Source organism: Nycticebus coucang, chromosome 16 (genome assembly GCF_027406575.1).
Source record: "Nycticebus coucang isolate mNycCou1 chromosome 16, mNycCou1.pri, whole genome shotgun sequence".
Taxonomy (NCBI): Eukaryota; Metazoa; Chordata; class Mammalia; order Primates; family Lorisidae; genus Nycticebus; species Nycticebus coucang.
Genome location: NC_069795.1, coordinates 44665031 through 44687412, shown reverse-complemented (window position 1 = coordinate 44687412; position 22382 = coordinate 44665031).

Here is a 22382-nt window from a genome sequence, read left to right as displayed (position 1 = left end):
ATTTATATTATTGATTCCATGTTTTCTATTTATAGAATATTGCAACAAAGATAGTCTTAAGCCTTCAAAGTGATACAGGGAATAGTTTTGCCACAACCAAGGCTTACTTAAACTTTAATTTCCTGAGATCAATGAAGGCAATTGTGGATATGTTGCATAATTTGTAGAGAACATTAGACACATAATTATTATGGTGATTAATTTTCCCAGACTATATCTGTGGTCAGTGTAACCGATAGAGAATGTGGTCTTTAACTAACAGAAAATAGTTTCAGACAATAAAGTATAACATATCGCAGGACAATATTGCTTATTCCCAGAACAATAGAAACACTTTCTTTTCCAGGATACCATTACTTAATTTTCTTTTTTGACTGCGTTCCCTCAAAGAAAATACCTGGCACCAGCTGCAGCTCAATGCACTTTTCTGGAAATATTCTTGGCCTCTTTAGGAAGATAAAAAATATGTTGCCATGCAAGGTAAATTTTTTTAATACACTCATTTACTAATATAGAGATCATTAGACAACAGGAAATGCATTATTTCTAAACAAATGTTTGGGTATTTGTTTTTGGAGCCCCCATATTTAGGAAAGTCATATATGCTTAAACATAGCACAGTGCAAAAAGATTTTTTAGAGTAGCTAAATAGCAAATAATTAAAACACTTATTGAAGCTCTTTTAATCTGATTTTATTTTTCAAACCAATGTCTTAATTATCACTGACTGCAAGACAATTGTTATATACTTTCATTAAGTTCATAACTTAGGGCTGCCAATAGTTTATACTTTCCTATGATACTAATGACCTTGATATTTAGGACTGATACTGTATTACTAATCATTTTCAAAATTATCGATAGCAAACATTTGGTTTGAAGATATAGTATTAATTGGGAACCTCTGTACATTAATATTTTTGACCTACATATTACAGCGGTGCAATGAATAGATTAAATATTTCATCACATGTATCTTAAAAATCTAAAGAGTAATCACATAACCAATAATATGAATGTAACATTTTTACATATGTCTATCTTAAAATTTCTCATGCAGTGAGAATCTAGTATACCTTATTTTAAAAACAGTATTAAAGGGCAGCGCCTGTGGCTCAAGGGGCGGTGCCTGTGGCTCAAGGAGTAGGGCACCCGTCCCATATGCCGGAGGTGGCGGGTTCAAACCTAGCCCCGGCCAAAAACCAAAAAAAAAAAAAAAAAACAGTATTAAATATGCTTTTATTTACTTTAAGCTTATGCAATAGAAAAAGAAAGAAATCATTATTTTAGAGCTTAGTTCTATGAATTTAAGTGCAATAATATCATTACATTGGTAGAAGTATAAATATTCTCAATTATTGTTGATGATGATAAGCATTGATTATACCATAAAGGCAGCAATGAAGAATAGATCAACTCTGAGAATGACCATTATGAAGACCAATGCTTAGTGACTCCATCACTGAATTATTTCAGTTTATCTATAAAATAATGATCCTAAATGGTATCATGTTCAAAATCTTCTCTGGCTCTAGATAGCTATAATTTTGATATTTACTCATTCAAAGAAAGTAACAGATTATTTGTTAGAAACATAAAAGTTTGTCCTGTGCTTTTGGCAGTAAATGGTAGATTATCTTTATTTTCTTGTCTTTTATAAAGCTATGATTACATTTGCATGATGTATATCCAGGAATTGGGTAATGTTTATTATTAAAAAACAGAAAAATACTAGTCTTAGCTAGCCACCACAAGGACTAAATGTATCCTACAGCTATTGTGAATTAGTCTAATATTATATATGGCTATCTTATTTTGGATTACTAACTATGAGAAATTAGATCAGATAAATAATCTTTTTTGACTCATAAGGAAATAATCATGAACTATATATGGTTTTTTAAAGGCACATGTCTGGAATGTATTCGCTTGTGTCCTATACAGACAGAAATTATCCTAAATAATTCATAGTTTACATGCCACATCTCTCAAGTCCTCATAATCACTTGTCCATTAGGAGACCATGAATACGTTTTTAATATAAAATTACCATTTTACTTTTGCTTACCTGTCCATTATTTAATATGCTTTTATATAATGAGAATTACAATGTCATTTATAAATAATTAAGGGTTTATCAACTTTTTCTAGTGTCTGTAGTATATAGGCATTTACTGTCAATGATATAAAATTAATTATGAATTAAGGCACCATATTGGCTACTAAACATTTATATTGCAATTATCTTACATGAATAGATATAATGCTATTAGTAAAAATTTTATTGTGATGAGTTAATTGTGCTTATGTGTGCACTATAGACTAAAAACCTTATTTGTATAATGTAGTAGCTTGAAAATGATTTTAGTTACATTGGACAGATACATTGTTAAAAGTCTATGATGGATGATTCCTTGTCAAATAATCACGTCTGCGTCTATCAAAAGTCGGTACTTGGCTCTGCACTGTTATGCAAACCTAGGCATGGAGAGGGTGCTAACAAGGTGAATGCCATATAAAAAACTACAATATAACACAAACTAAAATCTTCGGGTTTAAGAGAATTGAAACAAAGAGGTAGGAATGTTTGGTATTAGGATGATTCTTATTGAGGCCAGAAATATATGTCAGTCACATCATCCTTTAGCCAATTTAGGTTAAATTTATACCTGAGATTTAGACAATTTTCCATAAAATATTTTAGGTAAATTGAATATATATTAATTAGCATACGTCTGAAATGTCTTGGCAGCCTTGCTGGATAATTATGAATGGCATGTGCATTCTTCACATAGACACACAAACAGAAATCTCTAGTTTAATGCTTTGGCAATCCATCTTTGAGTTGCAGAAATAATGTCTTCAGTGTTGGTGGGCATGAATATAAGCTTAAATTCATCAGATTGACAATACCTTATAATGTATGTTATTATAGTTTCTTGGTTTTTTGTTAATATCAGACTCAGTAGGAACTATCTTTAAAGAAAGTCTATGTTAAGAAGAACTAGATTCACAAAGGAAGTATCTTACTGAATAGATCAAAATGTGGGGGAGAAGACCCTCCATAACCCTTCAGAGGTAAAGCTAGCTTACATGGAGAGTCTAGAATTGAAAATAAGGCAAGAGATATTATTCTGTTACTATACTGGGACTATTTTAAAGCCTACGTTAGTGTGAATTTAACTTGAATTTCTAGGGGCTAATTTCCGTTTAGCCTGAGACTAAATAATTTTTTTTTTTTTTTGGAAGTTGAATTCAGAGAAAGAATAAAAAAGTTCTTGCTGAAATCACTAAAAAGATCAGGAAATGTGTGTACATGCATTTGATAATACATGGGTATAGTTATTATATTCTTTCTAAATTTTAACATTTCGCTGTTAGTCCTTTGGGATATTAAGTCTTTGCCACAGTAAACAGGAATGCAATGTGGAATTTTATTATGTTTATGTGTGTTGTCAACACATTTTTACATGTAATTTTCTATAATTGCTTGATTAGGCCATTAGAATAAAAGCACGCCTTTACTCTCGCCCAATACCGTTAAACATAAGCTTTTATGGAGAATAGAGGTTATTCTCATAGAATAAGTATATATGGCTAAGTTGCTAAAAATGGCAAATGTTTTCTCTTTTTTTCCACACCAATTCAATAGAATAAAAATATCAAAAAGGTACTTCTATGTATCCTCAGACTCAGAGTACAGTTTCATCCTGAGTGATACGCTACAAATAAATGTAATGGCATTTAAATGTTTTGATGACTGATTTGACATTATTAGAGTATTTAAAGAAGGAACTTATTTCCCCATTTTTCTTCTAGTTTGGTTTATTTTTTCTTCAGATCTTCAGGAAGAAAAAAATATTCTTTAGGTTTTCTTGTAGAAAAAAATAAATTTATGATTGAATTATGTTAATTTCTAATGTATTTGCTTATTTTAGCAGCAAAATTTAATCATTCTTGGCTCATTTCATTTTTTAATGATCTGCCCCCAAGGAATTTTACCATAAAATGAATATAGAATTTTTTAGAGAAACAGACTTACGTTAGCTCTTATATTTTCTTTACATTTTTGCCTTTCATGTAACTCCTGTATATATCTTTCCTTATGTGTATCATGTATTTTTCAGAAATATTTTTTAAATACAGTCAAGCATAAAGGTGGCATTATGAATAAGATTGGGAAAAATTCCTTTTAACCAAAGGAAATAAGAATAATTTTTAGGTACAGGTATTTTGTTACTGTTTGCTTTAAGATGTAAGCAATGTCTTATTTTCTATATTTTTAGTGCAGATTATTAATAATCTTTTTCATCATCATTAATGTATGGCAGAAAGTTTAAAGAGAATATTTTCTGAAATGGTAAAAAAATTGATAATTTTATATACTCATTACATGTTAGAATGGCAATATTTGTTTATATTGGGTTAAATAAAATACATTTTGAAATTCGAAAACAATTTTAAAATTCAACTCTTTCCCAAAATGACAATGGTAACCCAATAAGGAGTACATGAACATTCATAAAGAAGTTAGTGAATGTTTGTGTGTCTCTATAGAAAAGACTTTAGTTTTTTAGTTGGGATGGCGCCTGTGGCTCAAAGGAGTAGGGTGCTGGCCCCATATACCAGAGGTGGTAGGTTCAAACCTGGCCCCAGCGAAAAACTGCAAAAAAAAAAAAAATAAAATAAAATAAAACTTTAGTCAAGCCATATTAAGTATTTTATAAACACAAGATTGTGTGTAAGAATACTTAGAGTTTTTCTTATCCTAGTCTCAAAAAAGATACCCCCAAATATGGCAGTTTGACATGAGAAGTTGGTTTTCAAATTATGTGACAATTGTGATATTTTTCTCTATGAGCAAGATAAGTGAATTTTTAAAGTTTCCTTGGTGACAAATTATGAACTATAGACGTATTTACATGGTTAGTCAGTGGTTCTCAAACTAGTATCAAAAGTCTTGATGTGAAAAAAAATCAAATTCTCAGATTTCAGTAATCTAGATCAGTCAGAATTGATCAGAAACCAAATCAAAATTAAGTGATAGCTATATGTTACTTTCCAACAAACTGTGTTTTTAAAAGTATTCCGGATTTTTCTAATGCATGCTTGAGAACCATGGTTTAATTTGATTAATACAAACATCAGTATTTGTGTATGAATACATCCTCATGAGTATGATATAAATAATAAAAGGATTAGTTATGACTTATTCCTGACCAAATTTGCCTTTGGTTATCACCATACCTGTTTAAATACTAGGAAAGAGCAGCCTTTATGTTTTGCTATAAGATGTATTAATATATTCACTATATTTGTGGTGAAGATTGGCTGTCATGATGTCTACTTTACACCTTCAGATAAATGAATATCTCTTGTTGTTCCGACTGTGAGTTGATTTATAGGTGACTCTGAAAGGCCAATTTATTTTTTGTCTGTCTGATGTCTTATGTGAATACATTATTAATGACCTCTTTATTCCATCTTCATTTCTTCTTTTTCTTCCCTGTCTTTCGCTTTCTCTGTCTCTCTCCCCTTATAATTTTGGGACTGTTGAGAGTAAGGTAGAAATGTATAATTAATACCTTCCTTTAATACCCCCCCCAAATACCTCTAAGACACAAGATTGTATATAATGTTTTATGAAAAGAACTTTGCCTAAGTCAAAGAAAATAAAGAGATTCTGTAATTAGGAGAAAGTCTTATAATACAAAATACAGAAACATTTTAAAAAGTATTCGGAATAATTATAACCAGAACCCTTGATCAAAAATACATTGAGTATGACTCCTGGAAAAATGAACTTTTGATTTAAACTGGGATTTGTGAGAATGCTGAATCAGTGAGATAAATGAAAGTTAGCATTTCATGACTAACCAAAATAACTCTAAAAGAAAAAAAGTCCTCACAACTCCATCCTTTGACTTCAATGCTATATGCCAGATCCACCCATGTGGCTCCTACAAAGTCACTGCTCCCTGTCATCCTGCCCCTGGGGCTCCTGTTCTGCCTCCAGCCATGTGACCCATCCATGAAGCTATCATATGAACTTTTGGCTGGCCAGCCTCAATATCTGAGTTCCCAGGATACCCTACTATTGCAGGGTCCCCTGACCCCACCCAAAGACTCTCATCCACTGCTTGGTGGGAACCATCCCTGGAGTTCAGTCCAGCTTTACCAGAAGTTCACTAATATCCAGTTTCCATCATACTTGCACCCATGTGGAGTGATCCCTTGGTCTTGACACCCACAACTACTGCCTAGGTAGCCTTGCCCAGCTACTACTATCACCACCATGAATAGACCTGGGCAGAGTAATTATCCTTAATGTTGGCCTCCCTGGAGAGAAATCACGAGCTTCCAATTTGAGTTTTCAACGGCATCCTGGGGAGCAACTCCTCACTCCCCACAATGATCATCCAGCACCAGGTTGGACTGTGGCAATCTCAGGGGAACAGGCAACATAGAATTGCTGCATTATGACGCCTCAGTAAATCTGTCCCTTATTCCTATTGACTCTGTCATTCAGAGTAAGTCACAAAAGCACCATCTAAGGACCTCTTTTCACTAAGTAGGAGAGTTTTCAGGAAAGGAGAACATGTAACTTCCCCGAACTAAGACAAAAATTTTCAGATAAGAAGAAAGCACCAAAAAAACTCAAGCGAAATAAGTTTTTCCTGGTTTGACAACCCCAAAACATCACAATAGATCTGCAATAATAAAATCTCAAGCAAAAGGAAATGATGAAAGCTGAGAAATGGAGTTCAGAGTATGGATGCAAATAAGAAGAATGAGATTTAACAAAAAGCTAAAAAGCAACACAAAGAAACCTAAAAATACTTCAGGCCATCAATGAGAAAAAATGAAGATGTCAGCAAACAGCTAGACAACATGAAGGATACAATAGAACTTAAAGAAATGACAGAGTCATTTAAGGAATTACAAAATACAGCATTAACCTTCAGAAACGGGCTACTCCAAACACAAGAAAGAAAATCAGAGCTTAAATCAGAGTTTGAAGACAAGGTTTTTGAACTACACAGCCAAAGATGCAGAAAAATGTATAAAGAAGAATGAACACTCAGAAAAATATGGAACTTTGTGAAGCAAATCAATACACAAATTATAGGTATTTCTGAGGAAGAAAAAGAAAAAGCAAAAGTATGGAGAACCTTTTCAAAGGAATAATTGAGGAAAGCTTTTCTGGTGACACCAGAGATTCAGACATCCAAGTACAGGATGTTCATCAAACATGTATATATTCATAGCAAACATGATGTCTCCAAGACACGTAGTCATTAATTTAATTAGAGTCAAAATGAAGAAAAGAATGTTACAAGGTGCAAGATAAAAGCAAAAACTAACCTACAAAGGAAAATCCATCAGGCTTACAATAGACTTCTCAGCAATGAATTTGCAATCCAGAAAGGACTGAGGACCCGTCTTCTTAAACAGAACAACGGTTAGCAAAGAATTTTATATCCGGCAAAATCTAGTATCACAAATTTTGGAGACATTAAGACTTTTCCAGAGAAACAAATACTAAAACAAACAAATACTTGGCAGTTCTAGATCTGACCTGGGAAATATTTAAAATGATCTTATACATAGAACGACACAATGGATAACCATCAATGTAAAAAATACCCTAACGTTGGCCGGGCATGGTGGGTCACGCCTGTAGTCCCAGCGCTGTGGGAGGCCGAGGCGGGTGGATTGCCTGAGCTCAGAGGTTCAAAACCCATATGAGCAGCAGTCAGCCAGAGTAAGACCCCGACTCTACCAACAACATCAAAAACAGCCAGCACCGCAGGAGAAAGAAGAAAATCAACAGAAAGGAGTACTTCAAACAAACATGAACAAGCACACTGAAATTAAAAATAAAAAAAATAAATACCCTAATATTAATGCTCATAGCACTTCTAAAACAATAGCACAAGAGAGATCACAAAGCAATAGGTATGATCTAACATGTTGAACAGAACGGTATCCCTCAGACAAGTACTAACACTAAATGTAGAATGATTTTAATGCCTCAGTTAAAACTAACTTAAAAGGCATTGACTGGGTGAATGGTTGGAAAAAACAAAAAAACTCAACTATACGCTGATTTCAAGACACACATCTAACTCCCACAGACTCACATAGACTCAAGGCAATAGGATAGGAAATAAATTCCACACAAATGGAAACCATAAGAAAGGAGATATAAGAAAACCTCTCAAATATACATGCACCCAACACAGGAGTTCCCAGATTCATATAACGAGTTGCTAGACCTAAGGAAAGAAAGAAATAGTAGTATCTTAATCTCTAGGAACTTCAATACCTTAATACAATTGGATGGATCATCAAAACAGGTAGTGGATGAAGAAACACTGGACTTAAACAGAACTTTAGAACAAAGAGATCCAAGAAATATTTAAAGAACATTCTCCCCCCAAATTACTGAATAAACACTGGACTAAAAGAGGAGTCAAGAACAAACATACTTAACAGATATTTCCGGAGCATTCTACCCCAAAACAACTGAACATTTTTTTCATCAGCATATGAGATATTTTCCAAGATTGATCATATCCACAAAACAAGTCTCAGCAAGTTAAAAAAAAAATTGGAGTCACACCATGTATGTTCTCTGACTACAGTAGAATAACACTGCCTAGAAATCAATTCCAAGGGTAACATTGAAATCAACACAAACACAACAACACTTAAACAACCTACTGCTGAATAACCTTGACTTGCTAACAAAATTAAGATGGAAATCCAAGATTTTTAAAACTGAAGAAAAGGGGACATAAGCTTTCAAAATCTGAGATACAGGAAAAGTTGTTCTAAAGAAAATGTTTTTAGCCTTAAACACCTACATTAAAAAGATGCAAAGATTGGGTGGAGCCTGTGGCTCAGTGAGTAGGGCGCCGGCCCCATATACTGAGGGTGGCGGGTTCAAACCCTAGCCCCGGCTGAACTGCAACCAAAAAATAGCCAGGCATTGAGGCAGGCACCTGTAGTCCCAGCTGCTCGGGAGGCTGAGGCAGGAGAATCGAGGAAGCCCAAGAGCTAGAGGTTGCTGTGAGTCCTGTGACATCATGGCACTCTACTGAAGGTGGTAAAGTGAGACTCTGTCTCTACAAAAAAAAAAAAAAATAATAAAAAAATAAAAGATGCAAAGATTATAAATTAACAACCTCACATAAATTCCTCAAGAATTACCAAAAAGAGAGCAAACCAAAGCCAAAGAAAGCAGAAGAAAAGAAATAACAAAGCTCAGAGAAGAAGTAAATAAAATGAAAACTGATAAAAATGTAACAGATCAATGAAGCAACAAAGTTTATTTTTTGAAGAGACAAACAAAATTGATATACTACTAGAGAGATATAACTGAAAAGAAGAGAATGGATTCAAATAACCTCAATCTGAAATAAAAAAGAATACATTTTAGTTTATGCCTCAGTGTAAAATATCCAAGAATACTACAAAAACCTCTAAGCAAAAAAAAAAAAAAACAACTATAAAACTCAGAGAAAATGGATAAAATCTTGGAAAAACACAACATCCCATGTAGAATTAGGAAGAAATAGCAAATCTGAAAAGACCACTAACAAGCAGCAAAATTAAATCTGTCATAAAAAGTCTAAAATAAAAAAAAAAACACCCTAGATCAGACAGATAGATCAGATTCATAATTCTGTCAGACATACAAAGAAAAACTATTACCTATCCTACAGAATATATTCCATAAGAATGAGAAGGAAATCCCCCCTAACTCATTCATTATAAGGCAAGCATCATCTTGATACCAAAGGACCAACAAAAAAAGAAAACTACATATCAACATCCCTTATGAACATAGATGCAAAAATACTCAACAAAAAACTTTCACAACAAATTCAACAACACACCAAAAAAGATAATTCACCTTAATCAAGAGGGTTACACCCACAGATGTAAGGATGGTTTAACATACACAAACCAATAAATATGATTCACCTCTAGAGAGAAAGAAGTAAAACCAAAGATCAGATAATCATCTCAATAGATTCAGAAAAAGCATTTGGCAAAATCCAGAGCCATTTCAGATAAAAACAAACAAACAAAAAAACCTCAAAAAACTAGGCATAGAAGTAACATTATAATGTTACTTAAAATTATAATAGCCATGTATGAAAACCCCACTGCCAACATCATACAGAATGGGAAAAGCTAAAGTTTTCTTTTGAAAAGTGTAAAAATCAAGGGTGCCCATTATTGCTACATCTGTTCAACATAATACTGGGAGACTTACAGAGAGCAGTCAAGCTAGAAAAATAAATAAATGGCATCCAAATCAGGAAAGTGGAGGTCCAACTATTTTTGTTTGCTTATAAGATCTTGTATCTAGAGAACCCTAAAAACTTCACCAAAAGACTCCTAGAATTGATTAATAAATTCTGCAAAGTCTTAGGTTACAAAATCAATGTATAAAAATCAGTAGCTTTTTTACAGAGGGTACTCAAAAAGGTATACACATTTTAAGAAAGGAAAAAAAGTATTAAAATTGTTAATACTGAATATAGACCAATAACAAAAGATGAGTACAAGTCATGTTGAGAACCTCTTCTAATTACAGAAGTCAAACTGGTCTTAAGTAATACACATTTAATACAGTTTTTAAAAATATGTATTCCTTTTTTGACATCCTCTGTATACAATAATATTAGTCAAGCTAAAAATATCCCATGCTCATGGACTGGAAGAGTCAGCACTGTTTAAATGTCCATACTGCTCAACATAATTTATAGATAAAATCCAATTCTCTTCCATGTCATTTTTTATCAACATAGGAAAAAAAATTCTAAACATCATGTGAAACCAAAAAAGAGTTCAAATAAGTAATGCAATCTCAGGCAAAAAGAATTAATAGATGGACTTTAAGTTATACTAAAAGGCTATAGTAACTAAAACATCATAGTATTGGTATGAATGTAGCAACATAGACCAGTGGAACAGAATAGAGAACCCACAACTAAAACCATATAGGTACAACCAGCTGAGTTTTGAAAAACTGTCAGGTTTCAAGCCAGCTGCTTGTGTCCTAAAATGTTGAGGTTTTAAGCAGTTGTGTGTTTTCTCAGTTCTTGGGATATTCTTTGCCAAAGAATGACCAGACACCCTAAAGTTAGGCAGGCATAAAAGTAAGTTTATTAAAGAAGATAAAGATATGTTTACAAAGTAAGAAAATTTACAGACCAAGGTATGTTTGCCATAGACGGCTAATGTGCCCCTATTGCCATGGTAAGAAAATAGGCCTTGGTTGTATCTGGGGGTTGTTTTATTCCTCCTGATTTGGGCCTACCTTATGGCTCAGAGGTTACATTTAAACTGGAGTTTTAATGCACATGTGGACCTCCCACGAGCCCCTCTAAAAGTCCATTAAGAGGGTGTGGACTACAGTGGAGATATAAGCCAATGACATGATGATTTTAACCTTAAGGCTGTTTTCAGTCACCTCTGAGACTCTGTTGTGTGTGTATTAGGCCTGTGGGTTAGAGAGTCCTCTACCTTCTTTTGCAGTTGGCATGCTAAGATTGATAGGGTGTTTCTTCCTCCCCAGAGGTGAGCAATCACTTGAGACAGGATTAAGGTGAAATGAGGACATTGCCCTTTTCCTTTTTCCACATGAGAACCAGATTTCTAGCTATCTACCTAACAAAACCGACAAATATATACACTGGGGAAAAGATGCCCTATTCAGTAAATGGTGCTGGATAAATTAAATAGCCACATATAGAATAAATGAATCAAGATCCCCACCTCTCACTGTATACAAAAATTAACTCAAGGTGGAATAAGGCCCTAAATGTAAGACCTGAAACCACAAAAATTCTTGAAGAAAGCATAGGAAAAACTCTTCTAGTTATCAGCCTTGGAAAAAATATTATGACTAAGATCCCAAAAGCAAATACGGCAAAAACAAAAATAAATAAACAGGACTTACTTAAATTAAAATTTTCTATGCATCAAAGAAAATAATCAATTGAGTAAATAGACAAAGTATACACTTAAAAGATGTTCACAAACAATAACTCCAACAAATGGCTAATGTCCAGCATCTACAAAGAACTCAAACAAATTAGGAAGATAAACAAATAACCCTATTGAAAAGTGGGCAGAAGCCATAAACAGGGTTTTATTTTTTTTTCAAAAAAGATATACAAATGCCAAAAAACATACGACAAATTGCTCAATGTAACTAATAATCAGAGAAAGACAAATTAAAACCACAATGAGATATTACCTCACCCCTAGCAAAATTGCTATTATTGATTTGTGTAAAAGAAACACTTATATTCTGTTGGTGGGACTGTAAATTAGTATAAACTCTATGGAAAATTATGGAGGTGCTTCAAAGAACTAAAAGTAGACCAACCATTCATCCATCAGTCCTACTACTGCGTATCTACACAAAGGAAAAAAGTCATTACATCAAAATGACACCTATACCTGAGTGTTTATTGCAGAACAATTCATAATTGCAAACATGTGGAATCAACCTAAGTGATGAGCAGATAAAGAAAATGTGGAATGTGTATGTTGTAGAGTACCATAAAGGGGAATAAAATAGTGTAATTTTCATCAACTTGGGTGGAAATGGAGAACATTATCCTACGTGAAGTATCTCAGAAATAGAAAAACTAACATTGCATACACTGTCTAATTATTGAAAGCTGAACAATGCACACAGGGACACAAAGGGATATAAAAAACAATGGGAAAAAGGTGAGCAGGAGGGAGTGGTAAGGCTTATATGTAGGGCACAATGAACATTACTGTGACGATGGGCATACTAATAGCCCCACGTAAGCATTCTACAAGGTACCCATGTAAAAAACATTTGTACTTCCTTAATATTTTGAAATTAAAAAAATTGAAAAAGAATACAGTATCTATCAAAAAAAAGAAAAGAAGCAACTAAAATTTTTTTTTTCAGCATTCATTTCTAATAAGATTTTATATTTTCAGCTGTTTTCTGGATATTTCTGTTGAGTCTCACCTTTTCAGCTTACACCTGAAACCCACCCTTTTTTCCATAAGTAACTAGATATATTACACTTTATATGTTATTATGTTATATAATAATATTTATCATTTCATCATTTAAATATTAGATTTATTTTTCAGATATCCTTTGTTTATGGGATAATAATTTTTTATGTTTTAAACATTCCTAATTTCTCATAATAGAGCCCATTTTTATAATAGAGAAAAAAGTTTGCATTTTTTATGGGAGTTTAACATTCATCAAAGGAATTTTACTAATTCATCAAGTTTTTGATATGCAAGTAAGAAAAAGAGGTTGTTAACAATCTGATTTTATAAACGTGACAACACTTGTTTTCACAATTCTTAACGTGGCATTGGTGTTGAAAAATGAATTATTTAGCCGGGCGTTGTGGCGGGCGCCTGTAGGCCCAGCTACTCGGGAGGCTGAGGCAAGAGAATCGCTTAAGCCCAGGAGTTGGAGGTTGCTGTGAGCTGTGTGAGGCCATGGCACTCTACCGAGGGCCATAAAGTGAGACTCTGTCTCTAAAAAAAAAAAAAAAAGAAAAATGAATTATTACTACCTAGAATTAGAAAATATAACTTATCAAAATGGTTTTGTATAATAACAGAGGCCAATTATATTTTAACATGGAGCAGAGTTATTTTTTGACAGTATTTTATAGGTGACATTAAATTTGGTCTGTTAATTAGAAGATACAATAATTCTAAATTATACAACTCACTACATATCTAATATATGAGACTTCAGATTCAGGACTCTATCTCTCAAAGCCATTGTAGCATTTTAAAGGATGTCCAGGAAAATAAAGGGTTTATTTTTGGAGGATATAGAGGGTTTCCCCTTTGAAGAAAAGTAGAAAGTAGTTTGAACCTATCCTTTGGGATATTTGTTTGAAATGTTAATTAGACTAACTGGTTTAGCAAGGATTAGGACAAGAGCTAAACACCTCTGACAGCAAGATATCCTCTCCTGGGAATCTTTTCTCTTTCAGTGACTGCTGTGGTGTTTAATGTGGATGAAGGTTCTCCCGTCTAGCCAGGAAAACATGTAATTACTTATAGAACATATGATTTATGGATTTATGAATTTACTTTAAAATTCACCGTTGAACAAAACTAGTTTATTTTTAAAATTATATATATTTTAGAAAATTCCAAAAATGTGAAAAATGAAATAGTATTATGTTAACACTTTTTATTTTTTTATGTGTCTCCTAGTTCTTTTGAGGTAAAACAGAAAAATAGAAATTGCATATGTTAAAAGTGTCCACCTTTTTACACACTGCAGTTCCTGAAATCAGGCTGATTAACATACAAATCCACCAAAATACTTTTCTCTGTGGGTGTAAATGCACACACCCCAAGAACGGTTATATCGTTCTTAGAAATTGCTGACGCTTTTGTATGTCTTGCAATTCCTTAACATGAGCAGTGTCAATATTTTATAAGATTTTTTTCTAAAATAAAGATGTCACTATCTTAATTATTGGGACTCAAATATATAAACTCTAAAAGCAATTATGAATATTTGATTATTCATAATTTTAAAAATTATTGAGTACTTAAAAAGGGTCATAGTCTCTCTCTCTCACTCTCTCTCTCCCCCCCTACTCTTGCTCTGGCTGTCCCTTTTCTCTCTCTCTCCCCGCTCTCTCTCTTTTCTCTCTCTTTTCTCTCTCTCTCTCTTCTCTCTCCTTTTCTCTCCTCCTTGATGCTGCTCTGCAGCATCCCTCCCTTGCCAATAAAGATCTTTCGCACACACACACACACAAAAAGGGTCATAGTAAAAGTACAGAGATAGACCCTGACTTTAGAGGATAAATATCAGAGGAGGGACTATTACAGTCATAATATGGCCTGATACATCCTTCAGTGTGAGTAAGGGGAATGGTGACTATACCTGTATATGGATATCCTAACACTACTTGATTAGCATAGAAGATCTTTCTGAGAGATCACATGGTGTGTGAAATAAAAAATCTTAGTAGGTAGGAATTATGCAAAGAGAAAAAGGAGTTGCCATACGGGAAAGTATCATTTCAAAAAGAAATCAGCTTTTTCAAGTTAAGTCTGTTTCACAAAAGAATAAATCACATTTTAGGGACTGCAAACAGTTGAATCTGGCTAAAATATTGTGTTCAAGGAGGAAGAAATTACAAAGAGAGTTCAAATCACGGGGATCTTGTTAAAGAATCCAGACTTCATTGAAAAGCAATCAGAATTCATACACATACTGTACATATCAGGAATGTTGTGTTGACATTTGTGTTTTAAAAAATCAAAGTATGGCTCCACAGATTGAAGATGAGAAACATGAAGACAGAGCTGTCTGTCAGCAGACATTTGAAGTAAACTAGTGGAAAGATAGTCGTGTGGGAAAATAGTTAGACACAGTGCGGAAAGGCATGGACATATGTGAGAGAGATACAGGAGTTTAAATAAAAGTCTTGGGCGGCACCTGTGGTTCAGTGGGTGGGGCGTCGGCTCCATACACCAAGGGTGGTGGGTTCAAACGTGGCCCCAGCCAAACTACAACAAAAAATAGCTGGGCGTTGTGGCGGGCACCTGTAGTCCCAGGTACTCGGGAGTCAAGAGAATTGCCTAAGCCCAGGATGCCACAGCACTCTACTGAGGGCAATAAAGTGAGACTCTGTCTCTACAAATTAAAAAAAAAAAAAAAAAAGTCTTGTGCCATGTACACTTACATTGTGCCCATTAAGTGGGAAGACACCAATCCCCTCCACCTCTTTTGTTCCCCTTCTTCCCAGTTTGAATTAAACTGAATATTTCTCTTATGTGGGTATGTATTAGATCGTCTACTGGCTTTATATTGGTATTAAGTACCTTAGATATTTGCTTTTCCATTCTTGTCATACTTTACTAGAAACATGTGTTTCAACTCCATCCAGGTTAATACAAAACACATTAAAAACTTTTTTATGACTGAATAGTATTCCATGGTATTCATATACCACAGTTTCTTAATCCATTCCTGGGTTGATGGGCATTTAAGTTGTTTCCACATGTTGACAATAGTAAATTGAACTGTGATAATAAATCTACTGCAAATATCCTTAGAATAGAATGATTTTTTTTTCTCCTAGGTAGATGTCAGGTAATGGGATGGTGGAATCAAATGGAAGATCTTTTTGAGTTCTTTGAGAATTCTTTAGATGGCTTTCAAATATTTTTGTAGATTAATTTGAGTTCTATGGAGATCCTGGTTATCAACCCTTTGTCAGATTTGCAACATGAAAATATCTATTCCCATTCTGAAGGTTGTCTATTTGCTTTAATAGTTGTGTCCTTAGTAGATTCTTATACAAATATGTAAGAATTTATAATGTGTGGTCTTTAGCTTTTTTTAAAACTTACCATAATGCTTTTGAGGTTCATGTATGTTTTTGCATATATATATTTTTTGTTTTTTATTATTGAATATAATCTATTGTGTAGATATATACTTTATTATCTTAAAATGATTTTCATTTGTGTGTACATTATCTGTATCTTTATCTCTCATTTCACCTTATATGTAAATGGTAGGCAGGAAGAAAGACTTAAGCTTTACTTTTAATGACAAAATGTCTCATTAAGTAGAATATCATAATAGTCTGGAAATTCTGAGAAAAAAATCCAAATTTGGAGAAAATAATCATGCTTATTTAATCTGAAACTTTTTTCTTTCTCTTTAGCTATCCATCATGTTTCATGTTAGTTTGTGAGGGAATCTGAATTTGGTAGAATATACAAAATGCTTTCATAGAAAAAGAAAGATGACTGTCTTTATAAAAACTATATATGACTTTGAAACATCTTAAGGCAAATTATGCCTTTTTTATAATGTCTTTCTTTTAGTTTCTTTCTGTCAGGGCCCAGGACTGGCCAGGTCTCATCCCGGCTTAACTAGGTTCCGGACGCAAACCGCTCAGTTACCTTGCTCAGGTCTGTTAGGTGCCTGAGGGCTATCTACTTTAGCTAGAAAGAGAGAGTGTGTCTTAGAGAGAGTAAAGCAGTCTTCTTAGAAAGATCTTAGTCTTTTTTTTTTTTTTTTTTTTTGTAGAGACAGAGTCTCACTTTAAGGCCCTCGGTAGAGCGCCGTGGCCTCACACAGCTCACAGCAACCTCCAACTCCTGGGCTTAAGCGATTCTCCTGCCTCAGCCTCCCGAGAAGCTGGGACTACAGGCGCCCGCCACAACGCCCGGCTATTTTTTTTTGGTTGCAGTTCAGCCGGGGCCGGGTTTGAACCTGCCACCCTCGGTTTATGGGGCTGGCGCCTTACCGACTGAGCCACAGGCACCGCTTTAGCAGAGCTTAGTGATCTTCAGCAGAGAGACACTGTGCTGGCGTTCTGCAGGCAGGAGGGGAGACAGAGTCAGAGTAAACGGGTCGGTGATAGAATGCGCCTGCTCCCGACTGCCTTCTCCTCCAGCTTAATATAAGGCTGATCTCTCGTGCCTCGCAACACCACAGGTTAGAGATAGCCAATTCTCCACTGTTCTCATCTCGCGAGCTCTCATGCTTGTCAGGAGAGCTAAATCCCTCTCTCCATGACCTTTCCACCAAGGTGTTCCATTATTGAGTATGTCTTATAACTCTCACTCCTCCTAGCCAAAGGCTATATGGGCTGCTACATCTTTCTCTTTTTTTTTTAAATTTTTATTTCAAGGGAAAGAAAATCTCTCACATTAGTAGAAGCCATGTTAGACTTTCTTTTATTAAGTTCATAGGCATCCAGGGAACTCAACTCCCAAAGAGGAATTACTGTCTTACTGATAGTAGATTGGATGGGGAATGGAGGTGTATACGAAAGATTTGGGATTTAGAGTCAATTTTATGAAGTAAGCTATTTCCATTCTCTGAAATGGGAAAATAGAAGGAAGATAATTTGATAGAGATAATTAATACTATGATGAAAACCCCGAGTTTTTAATGGCCACAAAATGTTTATTGGGGTGGGCAGTAATTAAAACAGAATAGCCTAGCACCTAGCATCATAAAAAAATGACTTTACATAAATGTAAACTTGGGATAATAATTTAAATACTAGGGAACAATTTAGTAATATGTAAAAATAGTTAATATGAATAAATATTGCCAAATAAAGTAGCAAGCCAAATACAAGGCTATATTAGAAAAAGGATAGCTTTAGGAAAGTGTATTAAAGATGCAGGGAGAAGAGGTTAGAACTAATCACTAAAGGTTACCATCTTCATGGGGCTTAAGCTGAGTGTCTGAATGAATGAGTGAATGAATGAACGAATGAATACTCTGTACAAGGGGGTGTTATGCAACTGGCCTAACTAGTTGACAAGCATGGCTTGACTGTTGACCAAGGGGACCTCTAAAGCGCTCATACTGAGAGCTCATTGGAACTCTTCCAAAGCCAATATTCTGAGAAAAGATCCAGGGAATTTGAGATAGAAACTCAACCCAGCTGTGTGCAAAGATAAAGCTGTGAAGAGTTTGGCTTATTTAAATGTCTCTCAGATTCCTGATGCTTGCCTGCATTCACTTTCTTTCATTGCTTTGTATACTGCCTTTAAATGAAAGCCTCTTATTAGTATGCACTGTGTAGTCTGGTAAATCCTTTCAAATGTCCTGACTGAGGAAAAGAATACAACTGATTTTTATTATTTTTACTGACAGGTAGGGGAAAGGAAGCACTTGCCATGTCAATAACTGCATGATAGATGCAAAGAGGTTTGATGACTTTTTCCAGGATTGATAATAAATCCAGGAATACAATTATGATTTGTCATTATCTATCATCTTTCTCCACAATGTGCCTTTTATACTAGCCAATTAGAGGTGAATACAGGTGGTAGGTGGTAAAATTATTACAACTTTCAAGTGTTTGATGGGTGCACTAATCTCCAGAATATTCTCAAAAATGTTTTCCTTATTTTTGCTTGCTAGCTTTCTAGAATTCCAAGTTGGGTCATTTCACAATAGTATCGCTGAATTCAAAGAGTCAGAGAATCAACAGAGTTCATCTACCAGTGATTAATTATGTTAATTCCCTCTATACTTCTGGAACTGGGGAAGTATATATCAAGTTTTTACAGCCCCGCTAAATGTATTATGGGATGTCTAGAGCAAAATCTCCTTTTAATACCTGACCTCTAGCCTCTTTACTCAGAGCAATGTAAAAAGTCTCCAGAATTGTAGGTCTTTTTAAAGACAATACACAATATTAATCATTACGTTTATGTGTATCCTACCCCTCTCTAGGACAACATAATCCTAAAAATAGATACAAGGACTTCTGGGACAATAGAGAAGAGTCAATGTATTCCTTTGGCTGACAGCTGGACTCTTCTAGGTCTTGTTACACTTTAATGCACTGGATACTTCTTCTAGGAATTGTCTTTGTGTTTCTCTAGCTGGGATTTTTTGGCTTCCGATTCTCATTATGAGAGTTGATGAGAAGTGGTAGAGGTGGCTCTTGGGGAGAATCATCATCATTTTGTAAAGAATCTGCTGGAGTTTCAGTCAATAGAAAAACCATTGTATAGGGAATTAGATTACTTTAGTAAAGGTAAATTCTGATGCTTCCATTCCAATGAAATACCTTGTTTTTTTCCTTGCCTTCTGTTGCCTCCTTTCTCCTGTTCCTTAATTATATGCCCTTTTTATTTCATTTCTACCTTAGATTCATCTGCACCTTAGAATTCTACCTGTATAGATTCTTCAATTCATCTGAATCTACATGACATAACGTGAACTGATTCTTAAAAAGGAAATCCAATCGCTGTCATATAAATTGCATCTGAAATGTAAATTTCAGGAAAATTCATAATTACCTAACTCATTATCAATAATTCAACTATTTGCAGAAGTTATTTTCAATAATTCAAATATTTGAAGAAGCTGAAAGCAAATCATGTCACTCAGCCCTATCTAAGTGGAATTTTTTTTTTTTTTTTTTTTTGTGGTTTTTGGCCGGGGCTGGGTTTGAACCCGCCACCTCTGGCATATGGGACCGGCGCCCTACTCCTTGAGCCACAGGCGCCGCCCCTAAGTGGAATTTTTTAAAGAATAATCTAATCAATGGCAATTCCTCCTTAAACTGAGGAATTTATCAGTACGTACAATTGCAGTTATTTCTTCAATCTATTTTATATCCTACTACAATATCTATTGCTATTGTTTCAAAGATAATTGCCAGGCCTTTTACAGCATGAGAATGTTGAAAAGTACACCAATATTCTCTTTTACAATAATATATTTTAGGGCAGTGCCTTTGGCACAAAGGATTAGGGCGCCAGCCCCATATGCTGAAGGTGATGGGTTCAAACCCAGCCCAGGCCAGAAACTAAAAAAAAAACAAAAAAAATATATAAAATATATATATTTTTTTCTAATTTTAATATCAGTTGTATCCAGGTTAAGTAAAATGATTTTGAAGTATTTCTTCTTTTTCTATTGTTCACGGGATTTGGCATGATATGTTTTTTTAAATTATCTTTTACTTTTATTTATAAATATTAGTTGTTTATTTTTTGAGACTTTGGGAAAAGAAAGTAATAATAAAAAGAAGTTAGCTGATGGCTCTATGCTGAACCTCAGAGTCAGAGCATTCTATGATAGACATGCTCTTGTCTGACAACGTGAATGTTACTTTCTTTGCATTATTATTATTATTATTGCTTAATGTTTTGATGTAGCAATCCTCCGATTTCTTTTCTGAATGTATTTATGTTTGTTCTTTCTTTACGAGGTTTTTGTTTCTAGTCCTTATCTTAAACATTGTTATTGTTATTGACTTTTAAGCCTTTTTAATTCTGTAAAGGCAAAAGGTAGAAACCTAATAAACACATGTATTTGTAAAACGATAAAAAGTTTTTTAAAAAGTACACCAATAATAATCCCCACATCCATGCAGCTCCAAAAGATGAATTCAACTAAATTTATATCTTCTTGGCGTAGTGTTCACCTTCACCGAGAGAAACCATAATTGTCGATGTTAATTTTAACACCTTCTATGGAGTTATGCTATTTATGCTGGTATCCATTTAGCTATTTTAACATAAAAAGTTAACCCTTTAGACATATACTTAGATGATCATTTTATATTTATGTAAATAAAAAGTTTAAAAAGCCAGAATAATTTGTAATCTAAAAAAGAATTCAAGCAAAAGGAAAGGTATATGCATTTAATTAGTTGGGTTTTAAAATTATTGAAATTCAGAAGCAAATATGGATTGACATATTTAAAAGGTCTTTCTAAAGTTGAAAAATTTGCATACAAATTGGAATATTTTTTCATCCTGATAAAATTATAATTCTCAGTAAGATTATCTAATAAATACCTCATAAAAACTCATTACTTGATGCAATTATCCAGAACATTATATATTATATAATAATATGGCTAATTAACAAATAATTAAAAGCATGTGATTTCTTTTTATTTAGAAAAATCTAATAGTTGAATTTGGAATTTGTGAATTTAAGAAATCTTTAGTGTTGCGCTAGGCAAGCCACAGACTTTTAAAACCTACATTTAGTTCTTATATTACATATGGTATTTGTGTATTACTGCATATCTAACCCAATAACCCTGACTGGATTAATTGACATTGTTTGCCTCTGTCAAAACATCACATCATATCATATACCCTATAAAGATATACAATTTTACGTATCCGTAATAATTGTTGTAAAAAGTAAAAAATATATGCAACACATTTATTTTCTTTTCCCTGAGAATTCAATGGTGTGATTCGTATACACTAATGCAATAATATAAATCCATTGAAATGTTTAATGTTAATTTTTTAAAGAGTAAAACAAATCAAAATAGAAAGTGATGGTAAAACAAAAGCTCAAAGGCTGCTACCTATTTTTATGAATAAGTTATATTATGCAATTTTATTCTAGCTTGAAAAAATTAAAGTATATTCTTTCATTTGATTCCAAACTGACACCTAACTTTTAGATGGACATAATTTCTAAATATGTATTTGCAGCTATTTCATTTATATAAATATTGCACCAATTTTTGAATATTTTAAAAAGATTTTTAGTATGTCAGCACTTCAGAAGCGCTACAAAATAGGTTTTATACCTAAGTGAACCAGGAAAGTATTTTGGTAATTAAAACAGGAAAACTAAAGCTATCGAAAGTTTAGGTTGAGTTGTGTCTCGTTCAAACATTATGTTAGAAACTGCATCTAACCTTACATTCAAAGTTATGTATTTACATAAATATAGATAAATATGAGCTAGATACAATTCAAATATAGATACAAGCCTGGAGAGAGCTGTAAATAAGGGAGATGTGGATAGATACAAGCAGATGCATAGTCTCTGGGTCAGAGATCAGAAT